Below are 10,301 nucleotides of genomic sequence, written 5' to 3'. Positions count from 1 at the left end.
CACTGCAGGGGCAGTAGTGCAGCCAGCTGTGGCTGCGATTGATCCGATAATGCTTGTGCAACCCCAAACTAAGCAGATGCTTAAACTTATTCCTGCCCAGCAGGCAGAAGAATTTTCGGATGTCCCTAGGGCCATACGCTTTACGGTAGACGCAATTAAGGATTCTATCCAGCAAGCGTCACGTTTATCGTTATCCCTTATCCATATGAGAAGACTCTTATGGTTAAAGAGCTGGGAGGCAGAGCCCCCATGCAAGAAGCTCCTGGTAGGGTTCCCCTTCCATGGAGAACGACTCTTCGGAGAAGACCTGGATAAATACATTCAGACCATTTCAAGCGGCAAAAGTACTCTTTTGCCAACCAAGAAAAAGTTTCGAGGGCCTGCGTTTAAACGACAGTACCCAGGGGGGCAGGGGCCCTCTAATACCAAACAGTATCGACGGCCTCCTGCAAGATCAAACTTTAACTTTTAACAACAAATCACAGGGACAGGCCGCTGGAGGCAAGAAGCAGTGGTTTCGCAAACCAGCCCCCAAGCCGGCCTTATGAAGGGGCGCCCCCACCCACGAGGGTGGGGGGAAGGCTGCGTCTCTTTTCAGAGGTTTGGGAGGCCAGCATTCCCGACAGATGGGTACGGTCTTCCGTGGCTATGGGCTACAAACTAGACTTCCTAAAGTTTCCTCCTCCTCATTTCCAGGAGTCAAGGGTACCAAACGATCTGGGGAAGGGAGCCACATTAATGGCGGCATTGAATCATCTACTCTCCCAGGAGGTAATAGTAGAGGTACCAGTCCAAGAACAAGGGCTGGGTTTCTACTCCAACCTATTTATCATCCCAAAGCCCAACGGCGATGTCAGGCCAATTTTGGACTTAAAAATGGTAAATGCATACCTAAAGGTCCGCTCATTTCAGATGGAATCCGTGCGGTCAGCAACTGCCACACTCCAGAAGGACGACTTCATGGCATCCATAGACATAAAGGATGCCTACCTTCATGTTCCAATTTATCAGCCACATCAAAGATTTCTACGCTTTATGGTGGCTTCGCGTCATTACCAATTCGTGGCGCTTCCTTTTGGGTTGGCTACGGCCCCCCGGGTATTCACAAAGGTCCTAGCTCCAATCCTAGCCAAGCTAAGGATCCAAGGGGTCACGATCCTAGCGTACCTGGACGACCTCCTAGTCATAGATCACTCGTCTCCTGGCCTGGAACGAGCAGTGGCCCTCACGGTCCAGTACCTCGAGAGGTTCGGCTGGGTCCTAAATCGAGAAAAGTCAGCATTCCAGCCCACAAGGCAGTTGGAATATCTCGGCATGAGGTTAGACACAGAACAACAAAGGGTGTTTCTACCTCTGATAAAGGTCAAAGCCATCAAGGAGTTAATCCTATTGGTTCTAAGCAAGAGAGAACCAACTATTCGCCTATGTATGCGGTTACTAGGCAAGATGGTGGCCACATTCGAGGCGGTACCGTACGCCCAGCATGGAGCAGGAGGCTACAGGCCTTGGATATCCCTTTGCCGCTCTCATCAAGAGTCCGACAAAGTCTGTGTTGGTGGTTAGACCCTCAGAATCTACTGAAGGGGAAGTCTTTCAGCCCAGTGGCTTGGAAGATAGTAACCGCAGACGCCAGCCTGACGGGCTGGGGAGCAATTTTGGACGGTTGCACTCGCCAGGGTACTTGGGCAAAGCCAGAGAAGCAGTTGCCCATCAACATCTTGGAGCTCAGAGCTGCTCGACTAGCCCTCAGGGCTTGGACGTCCAAATTGCAGGGGTTCCCGGTGAGAATTCAATCAGACAATGCCACGGCCGTGGCATACATAAATCACCAAGGGGGAACCAAGAGTCAAGCCGCTCAGAGAGAGGTGAGCTTGATTCTCCTGTGGGCAGAGGCTCATGTGCCCTGCATATCGGCAATATTCATTCCAGGAGTGGACAACCTTCAGGCGGACTTCTTAAGTCGCCAGACTCTGTTGCCGGGGGAATGGTCTCTACATCCACAGGTCTTTCAGACACTTTGCCAAAGATGGGGAGTGCCGGACGTGGATGTCATGGCATCGAGACTCAACAAGAAGCTGGACAGGTTCATATCCCGCTCAAGGGATCCGATGGCCTGCGGAACCGATGCGCTGGTTTGCCCTTGGTATCAGTTCAAACTTCTTTATGCATTTCCCCCGCTCCAGTTACTACCCCGCCTGCTGCGCAGGATCAGGGTGGAGCACATACCAGTTATCCTGGTAGCTCCAGCATGGCCCAGAAGGGCATGGTATTCACTAATCCTGAAGATGGTAGTGGGAGACCCTTGGACTCTTCCTCTACGGCCAGACCTGCTATCGCAAGGTCCGATCCTCCACCCTGCCTTACGGCATCTAAATTTGATGGCCTGGAGGCTGAATCCCTGATTCTCAGGGGTAGAGGTCTGTCTCAGAAAGTAATCTCTACCCTAATCAGAGCCAGGAAACCGGTCTCTAGGGTGATTTATTACAGCCTATGTAGGCTGGTGTGAGTCCAAGCGATGGCTTTCTCGCAAATTTACCATCGATAGAGTATTACGTTTTCTCCAGCTAGGAGTGGATTGGCATTAAGCACAATCAAGGGACAGATTTCAGCTTTGTCAGTGTGGTTTCAGCGGCCGCTGGCCACCCACTCGCTAGTTAAGACCTTCATTCAAGGGGTCTTACGTATTAATCCTCCAGTTAAATCCCCACTTTGCCCGTGGGATTTAAATCTTGTTCTGTCAAGTTTACAGAAACAACCTTTTGAGCCGTTGGCTGAAATTCCTTTGGTTTTACTGACAAGGAAGTTAGTATTTTTGGTTGCCATGGTTTCCGCCAGAAGAGTATCGGAACTGGCAGCCTAAGGAACCATATCTTATTTTACATAAGGACAAGGTCGTTCTCCGCCCTTATCCTTCCTTCCTACCAAAGGTTATATCCAGTTTTCATCTAAACCAGGATTTGGTATTACCATCCTTCTTTCCTAAACCTACTTCCAGAAAGGAAGGGTTGCTGCATACCTTGGATATTGTCAGGGCCATGAAGGCCTATCTTAAAGCTACAGAGAAGATCCGGAAAACAGATGTGTTGTTCATTTTACCGGATGGGCCCAAGAAGGGGCAGGCAGCTGCAAAATCCACCATCTCGAGGTGGATTAAACAGTTAATCACTCAGGCCTACGGGGTGGGAGCTCTGTGTCCCGTGATGTACTCCAAGAAAAAGATTTTACAGGTAAGCTGTATTAAAAATCTCTTTTTTCTGAGGCAGCCATCTTCTTGAAGCTCTAGCATTGTTTTGGCCTTTAGCGCTGGAATTGTCATACTCAATGGCACAGATCACCTCAGGCACACACTGTGCAGGGGACAGAGCGGACCGCAGCGCTGAGCAGTAACTGGGTCAGGGCGGTGAGTCCTCTGGGGAGCCCCTCGGTCTGTAGCAGCAAGGAGGGTGGGCCTTTTTGTGTACCTTGACTTAGTCCCTGAGTGAGTGGGGTCAGCGTGGAATCAGAGGCTGGCCCTTCCCCAGACATTCCTGTGATAGCAACTGGTGCCGCGGTACCTGTGGACGCTTTGTCGGCGGACCTGGAATCCTTTGTTGCCAGGGTGGAAGCTGTGTGTGGGCGTAAGGGGGGGTAAAAAGTGCCCCCCCCACCATCTTATGGGGAAAGCTCTGATTCAGACTCTGGCCTGGCTGTGGCACAGGGCTCCTGTTCTGACGAGTCAGAGGATGTGGACCAGGATCATTCGGACAGTGAGGAAGACTCTGTGTCAGCGCTGGAAAGGCGTTTGTTGTTGCACTTATCACCGCAATGCGGAAAACCCTCAAGCTGGAGGATATGGCCGGGACATCTACTCAGGTGTCGGTTCCTTTTGGGTCCCACAAGACGACCCGCACTGCTAAGTTGTTTCCTTGCGTAACTTATTTTGATATGTTTATAGACACGTAATGGGAACGACTGCAGAGGACTTTTTCGGTCCCAAAATGGTGGTCCATTACCCTTCTGAGGAGAGCCTCCTGAAAAAATGGGCACCTCCCCCGATTGTAGACCCTCCAGGATCCAGGTTGAACAAGATAACCACGATTCCGGTAGCGGGGACCCCTGCATTTAAGGATTCTGCAGATAGTTGGTCCGAAGTCCATGTTCACCGTGCTGGGGTCAGCATTGCTGCCTGTATTTGCTGTGGCCCTGGTGTCACAGACTTAAAGATTGTGCAAAATTGTTGCACTGTAAGTTGGAGAAGCAACAGGCTTCTCCAGTCTGTGTGGAACTGGCCGACCAGTTGGTGCAAACTTAAGTTTGTCTGCGACGCAGCCCTGGATACAGCTCCCTTGCATTACGTCGCCTGATTTGTCTTAAATGCTGGTCCGAGGACCAGACTTCCAAGAAGACTCTGGCGGATTTGCCCTTCCAGGGAGAGAGGCTATTTGGAGCCTTGTTGGACGACATTATTAAGAATGCCACTGGGGGTAAGAGCACGCTGTTCCCACAATCTAGAAAAGGTAAAGAGCCACGCCGTATGCCAGGGCCCTCCTTTTCTGCTCAGAAGTGGATTTTTCGTCAATCTGGGCCTGCAGGTAAGCGTTCCCAGGCCGACAAAGGGCCAGCTGAGGGACAAAAGAATCCCTGGGTTCACAAGCCAAACATCCCCGTTTGTCCCTGTGACGGTAGTGGAAGATATCCCCGTCAAACATTCCCTTCTTCCCATAAAGAAAATCACCCAATATTCCACGAGGAGGAATATTCCTGGGATCGCCCAATAATCCACACATGAGCCAAGCTTACTGCTGGAACAAGACCCTTTAATGGCAGCATGCTGCTAGTTATATATACAGTTTACAAGCTAATCCTCAATCAAAGAACAATGCAATCTCCACCCCCTTTTCACACACTGGGGGCTTCCATACAGATCATAGGTAGACACTTTGGCGCCGACTCTGAAGACACATTTCTTTAGATAATGACATCAGTGAAGTTAATTACTAGTTGTAACAGACAGCTTGGCCCCGCATATAGAAGAGGTAATTACCACAATGAAGCAATCAGAATAATTAACATGAGCCACTTATCTAATCATTTAGCCTGACGATACAATACACATCTCTTAAGGGTAAACACAGGTCTTCTTCACACAACACACAGACCTTAAACTGGCAGGGAGAGTATAGGGCCTCATATCCTGGTGGTCTGCTTGATCTGTGTCTCCCTCCCCTCATATTGAGCATTGCTCTGGGATGTCCCACTATTTAATGATTAAAGGCTCTGTGTCCTGTGCGATAAAGAAAATAGGCTTTTTAATAATCGCTTACCTGTAAAATCCTTTTCCTGGAGTATACCATGGGACACAGAGGCCCTTCTATAAGAGCCTTACTGCTTTGCTACAAAACTGAGGTACCGCCCTTATGGGAGGGGGTTATATAGAGGGGGAACTCGTCTTCATTGGGTGTGCCAGTGTCCTGTCACCTCTGGTGAACTATACAACCCACTATGTAATGATTATAGGTTCTGTGTTCCGTGGTTTACTCCAAGAAAATAATTTTTTTTACTGGTAAGCGGTTATTAAAAATCCAATTTTTTAACATTTTTTATACATTTTTCCAACCAAAGCAAACTTTTTACAAAAAAAATGTTCTATAACCTTCAGATACAGTGAATATCAACTTAAATACCATATAAGTACTGTATATTCCCGGTAAACAAAGCAGAAATTGTACACACACACAATCAGGGGTACATGGCTATTATTTACCAGCTGATTTGTTACAAAGTAACATGTAAAATTCACAGAATTTAGAACCTTTGCTCTCCACAGGGTGTCCCCCAGCACCACTCTTCTCTACCCGCTGTGCTGTTATCTTAGCATGGATGCTTCTATGCAATGCACAAGTTCTCTGTATGTTATTAAATATATATAAAGTGATCAGTGCAATTTCTGAACATGAAAAGCAAGGGAGTATTGAAAAATAAATGTATATATGAACATTCAATATTGGAAAAAGAATGGAAAGATGATAAACTGCGCTATTTGAGTGGGTGAATCAAACTGCAACTAGAAATGTTATACGACACCAAAAAAAAAACCTGAGCTATATAAATGAACCTGTGCTGCACTGACTGACTGCTGGTATAAATGCACTCACAGTTGGAAAGAATAATGAAAAAATTTGTGTCGATGGGTGTCAGTGATGTGAACAAACCATATGAATGAAATAAAGGAATAGTGACCAAAAAAGGGGGAAGGTCAGTATAAATGAATATACATATCCTAATTTTGCAAATATAGATATACTAACAATGTGAAAATAATATCAATTCACATACACAGTACCATTGAACCTCATGAAATTGGTACTCAATAATAGTAATAATCATCATCAGTGAATAATAAATTTACATAAATCAATATAAAAAGTGAAAAATAAAAAAAAGGAGGAGGGAGAAAATAACCCTCAGTGATCACAATAGCAGACAGTAATGGTGACTGTAATCTCCAATAAAAGTCCATACAAAATTATTAGTGGAACATCCACGGTGACAGGTAATCCAAAACACCTGAGAAGAAGTGAGGATAGAGAAGTGCCTCCACCTGAGTACACACTGCCGGTTACTGGATGGATGTGATCTCTTAATTATAGGAGGTCAATGTGCGCTTATGGTTTATAACCCAACCTGGGGTCTTTAAGACCGTGCATCGGATGTCTCAGCCTTGGTGGTGGTGGTGGTTCTCATAAAGGTATAAAAAGTTCAGTGTGTCCCCATATAGAAACAAAAAAGCTGGTATAGTGTAAAACCTTTTACATTTATTAAGTAATCAAGACAAATGGAAATCCCAGTTATGTAGTTAGAAACAGCATAAAACGAAATCGAGCCAGCCGGCTCTGGATAGCAGCCTGTATACTTCAGGACTGGCGCTCACGCGGTGATGTCAGAACCGCGGTCTCTTTTCCAATATTGGAAAAGAGACTTGTAAATGTCACCACTAATAAGGTGCAAAGTGATTAAAGTAAAACGTTCACAAGGTTCATCCAAAAATGAGAGAATAAATAAATAGTCCTTCGAAATTAAATCCACCAAAAACAAGTGATGCTGAATATCCACACAACTGCTCAGTGCTCACAAAACTCTCACCTCCATAAAATGGTGAGACAGCCCTAAGGATTATTGATTACAGCTTGGCATTGCATGTAATTATTGAGCTCATGATCTACCAAAACTCCCTAGATCCTTCTGCACTACGGATCCCCCCCAGCTGTACTCCCCCCCCCCCCCTAGTATGTATCATGCATATTCTTAGCTCCAAGTGCATCACTTTACATTTATCAACATTAAACCTCATCTGCCACATAGTCGCCCAATTAGACAGTGCATTGAGGTTGGCTTGTAAATTGGAGACACCTGCAAAGACAGAAATGTTACTTTTGATCCCAGACCCAATATCATTTATAAAGATATTAAAAAGTACAGTGATACACCACAACAAGCTTTATATAGACGAAATGTAGAGAAGTAATCTTATTAAGCTGCATTTAATACATGGTGTTAAACCTGTGGGATTCTAATGTCGCGTACACACGGTCGTTTTTTGTGATGAAAAAAAAACACATTTTTTATATGTATACTACTTTTGTAATAAATATTTTTAGAAAAAATTCCCCTTTTTCGCTTTTGACTATTATCTGTACCAGACTATAGTGCCCTAAAAGTCCATGACTCGCCCCCTAAGTCATTTCTTTGTTTGAGTCTAGTGCTAGAATTGCTAGCCCCATTCACGTACGACTTACATAAACGACGTAAAATACGTACCTTAACATGACTTGCGCCTGCTTTATAAGGGGTAAACTTACGCCGGACGTACGCCTTACGTAAACGGCGTAGCTTACTGCGACGGGCGCAAGTAAGTTTGTGAATCGGCGTATCTAGCTCATTTACATATTCGCCGCGTAAATCAACGGAAGCGCCCCTAGCGGCCAGCGTAAATATGCACCCAACCTACGACGGCGTAGGAGACTTATGTTGGTCGTATCTTGCCAAAATTCAGGGGTATCTGCTTTCCTTAACCACTTGACCACTGGGCACTTAAACCCCCTTCCTAACCAGACCAATTTTCAGCTTTCGGTGCTCTCACAATTTGAATGACAATTACTCAGTCATACAACATTGTACCCATTTGAAATTTTTGTCCTTTTTTTCACACAAATAGAGCTTTCTTTTGGTGGTATTAGATCACCTCTGGGTTTTTTATTTTTTGCGCTATAAAAGAAAAACGACAGAAAATTCTGTAAAAATAAATAAATAAAAACTTGTTTCTGTCATATTCGCAGGTTATTTCTCACACACAGCATATGCATACCACGAATGACACCCCAAAACACATTCTGCTATTCCTCCTGAGTATGGCGATACCCCAAGTGTGCGACTTTTACACGGCGTGGCCACATACAGAGGCCCAACATGCAGGGAGCACCATCAGGCGTTCTGGAGCACCCAGGGCAATTCTGACATTTCTCTCCTACATGGAAAAAATCACCATTTATTTGCTAGAAAATTACAAAGAACCCCAAAACATTATATATGCAGAGTATTGGGGAATTGCGGAGTATTTGGGTATTGCAGAGTATTTGGGTATTGCAGAGTATCGCGCAGGGTATTGGGGTATTGCAGAGTATTGGGGTATTGCAGAGCATTGGGGTATTGCAGAGTATTGCGCTGGGTATTGCAGAGTATCGGGGTATTGCAGAGTATTGAGGTATTGCAGAGTATGGGGTATGGCAGGCAGAGTATGGGGTATGGCAGGCAGAGTATGGGGTATTGCAGGCAGAGTATTGGGGTATTGCAGAGTATCGGGGTATTGCAGAGTATCGGGGTGTTGCAGAGTATCGGGGTGTTGCAGAGTATCGAGGTATTGCAGAGTATCGAGAATATAGAACAGTACCCCTTCAAGAAGAGTGGGCAAAATCGGACTTTGAGGCTCGTGGAAGTATAAAAAATATATATTTTATTACATAAATTTACAAAATGTACACTAACAATGGTATAATGGAATGCAACTGATAACAATCACAATACAACCATTCAGAACAAGAGAATAGTGAAAGAATCCTATTGAAGTCGCCTACGCGTTTCACCGTGGGGCTTCTTCAGGACGAAATGAACAGGATTATTGCTACTATGTAGCCATGATTTTCACAATCTGTGAATAGTACACATCATATTAGTACAGCATAAAAAATGATAATGATGATATTTACATAAAAGAAAATTCCTAAAACATATATCTTTATCAATTGATTAAAACCAGCGAAAAAACACACACATTTTTGCAATACATATGGGTTACAACATGTGGCTACATCACCTGATACACAGCGGTGGATATAATCATCCAGGAAGATTCCAATGATAGATGAAATATATACCGATGGTAGTAGATAGTACAAAAAATATGTTTAGAGATCGATTATCTGATAAAGAGGGGGAGGAAAAAAGCAATAAGCGCATATTTACCCTAACAATATATGTATATGTGTATAACCTTAAGCATTATAATATACGCCTATATATATATATATATGTCTACATGCATATATATGTCCATGGAGAAACAAGAGAAGTAAAGAATATAAATTGCAAAGTCTAACATCCTATAATATATAATAGGGCAACAAGTAAACCATGTTGATTGGAAACATACCGCAGGTCCAGGCCAAATATGTCAATAATGACATGAGCAAATACACATTACAGTCCCCAGGCAAAAGAAGACGTGTCGGGGATAGAGATGCAGGTAACCGAATCCCTATTCAGAGTGGAAAGGCAACACATGGATGCAAAGAAAAAAGGAAGAAAATGAAAGAAAGGGGGAGAAAAAATAATAAATAAAATAAATATATTGGAAGTCCACGTCAGGCGGAGACGTATCTAAATATTAGACAATGTCTTTGAACCATTACATATAGCAAATGCTATATAAATACCTTAAAAATCCACTAGGGGACCTAAAGCTGGGGCAAAAGACAGCTCACAGAGGCAAACATAAGGCCATCCATCAATAAAGGAACAGCATCTCCCATATAACAGAGATCGTCTTGCAAACACCTCTGTGGACATATAATAAACAGAGCACCGTTTTCAATAGACACCCAGGGGATATGGAAATGTATTAGGGAGATTATGGACGGTCAGCAGGTACTTACTGTGTGCATGTAGCGTCCGTGTATGCCCCAGGGTCACAGCCTGTGCTGAGTACACAGCTGATCTGTGCAGCTGGGTTTAAATACACTGGGGAATTGCATGCTGGCTTGATGACA

General features: G+C 44.6%; 1 long non-coding RNA gene across 1 annotated transcript; it reads right to left on the bottom strand.

Annotated features, from left to right (window-relative positions):
* Positions 1-9,652: 9,652 nt before the first annotated feature.
* On the bottom strand, positions 9,653-10,301 carry LOC120944830. Its single transcript, XR_005750487.1, has 3 exons — positions 10,188-10,301; positions 9,969-10,091; positions 9,653-9,790 (listed from the first exon to the last, which is right to left on the bottom strand). It is a non-coding gene; the product is annotated as an uncharacterized LOC120944830 (long non-coding RNA).

Source organism: Rana temporaria, chromosome 7, assembly GCF_905171775.1.
Source record: "Rana temporaria chromosome 7, aRanTem1.1, whole genome shotgun sequence".
Taxonomy (NCBI): domain Eukaryota; kingdom Metazoa; phylum Chordata; class Amphibia; order Anura; family Ranidae; genus Rana; species Rana temporaria.
The sequence above is the reverse complement of the archived record's forward strand: the minus strand, read 5'-3'. Positions and strand labels throughout refer to the sequence as shown.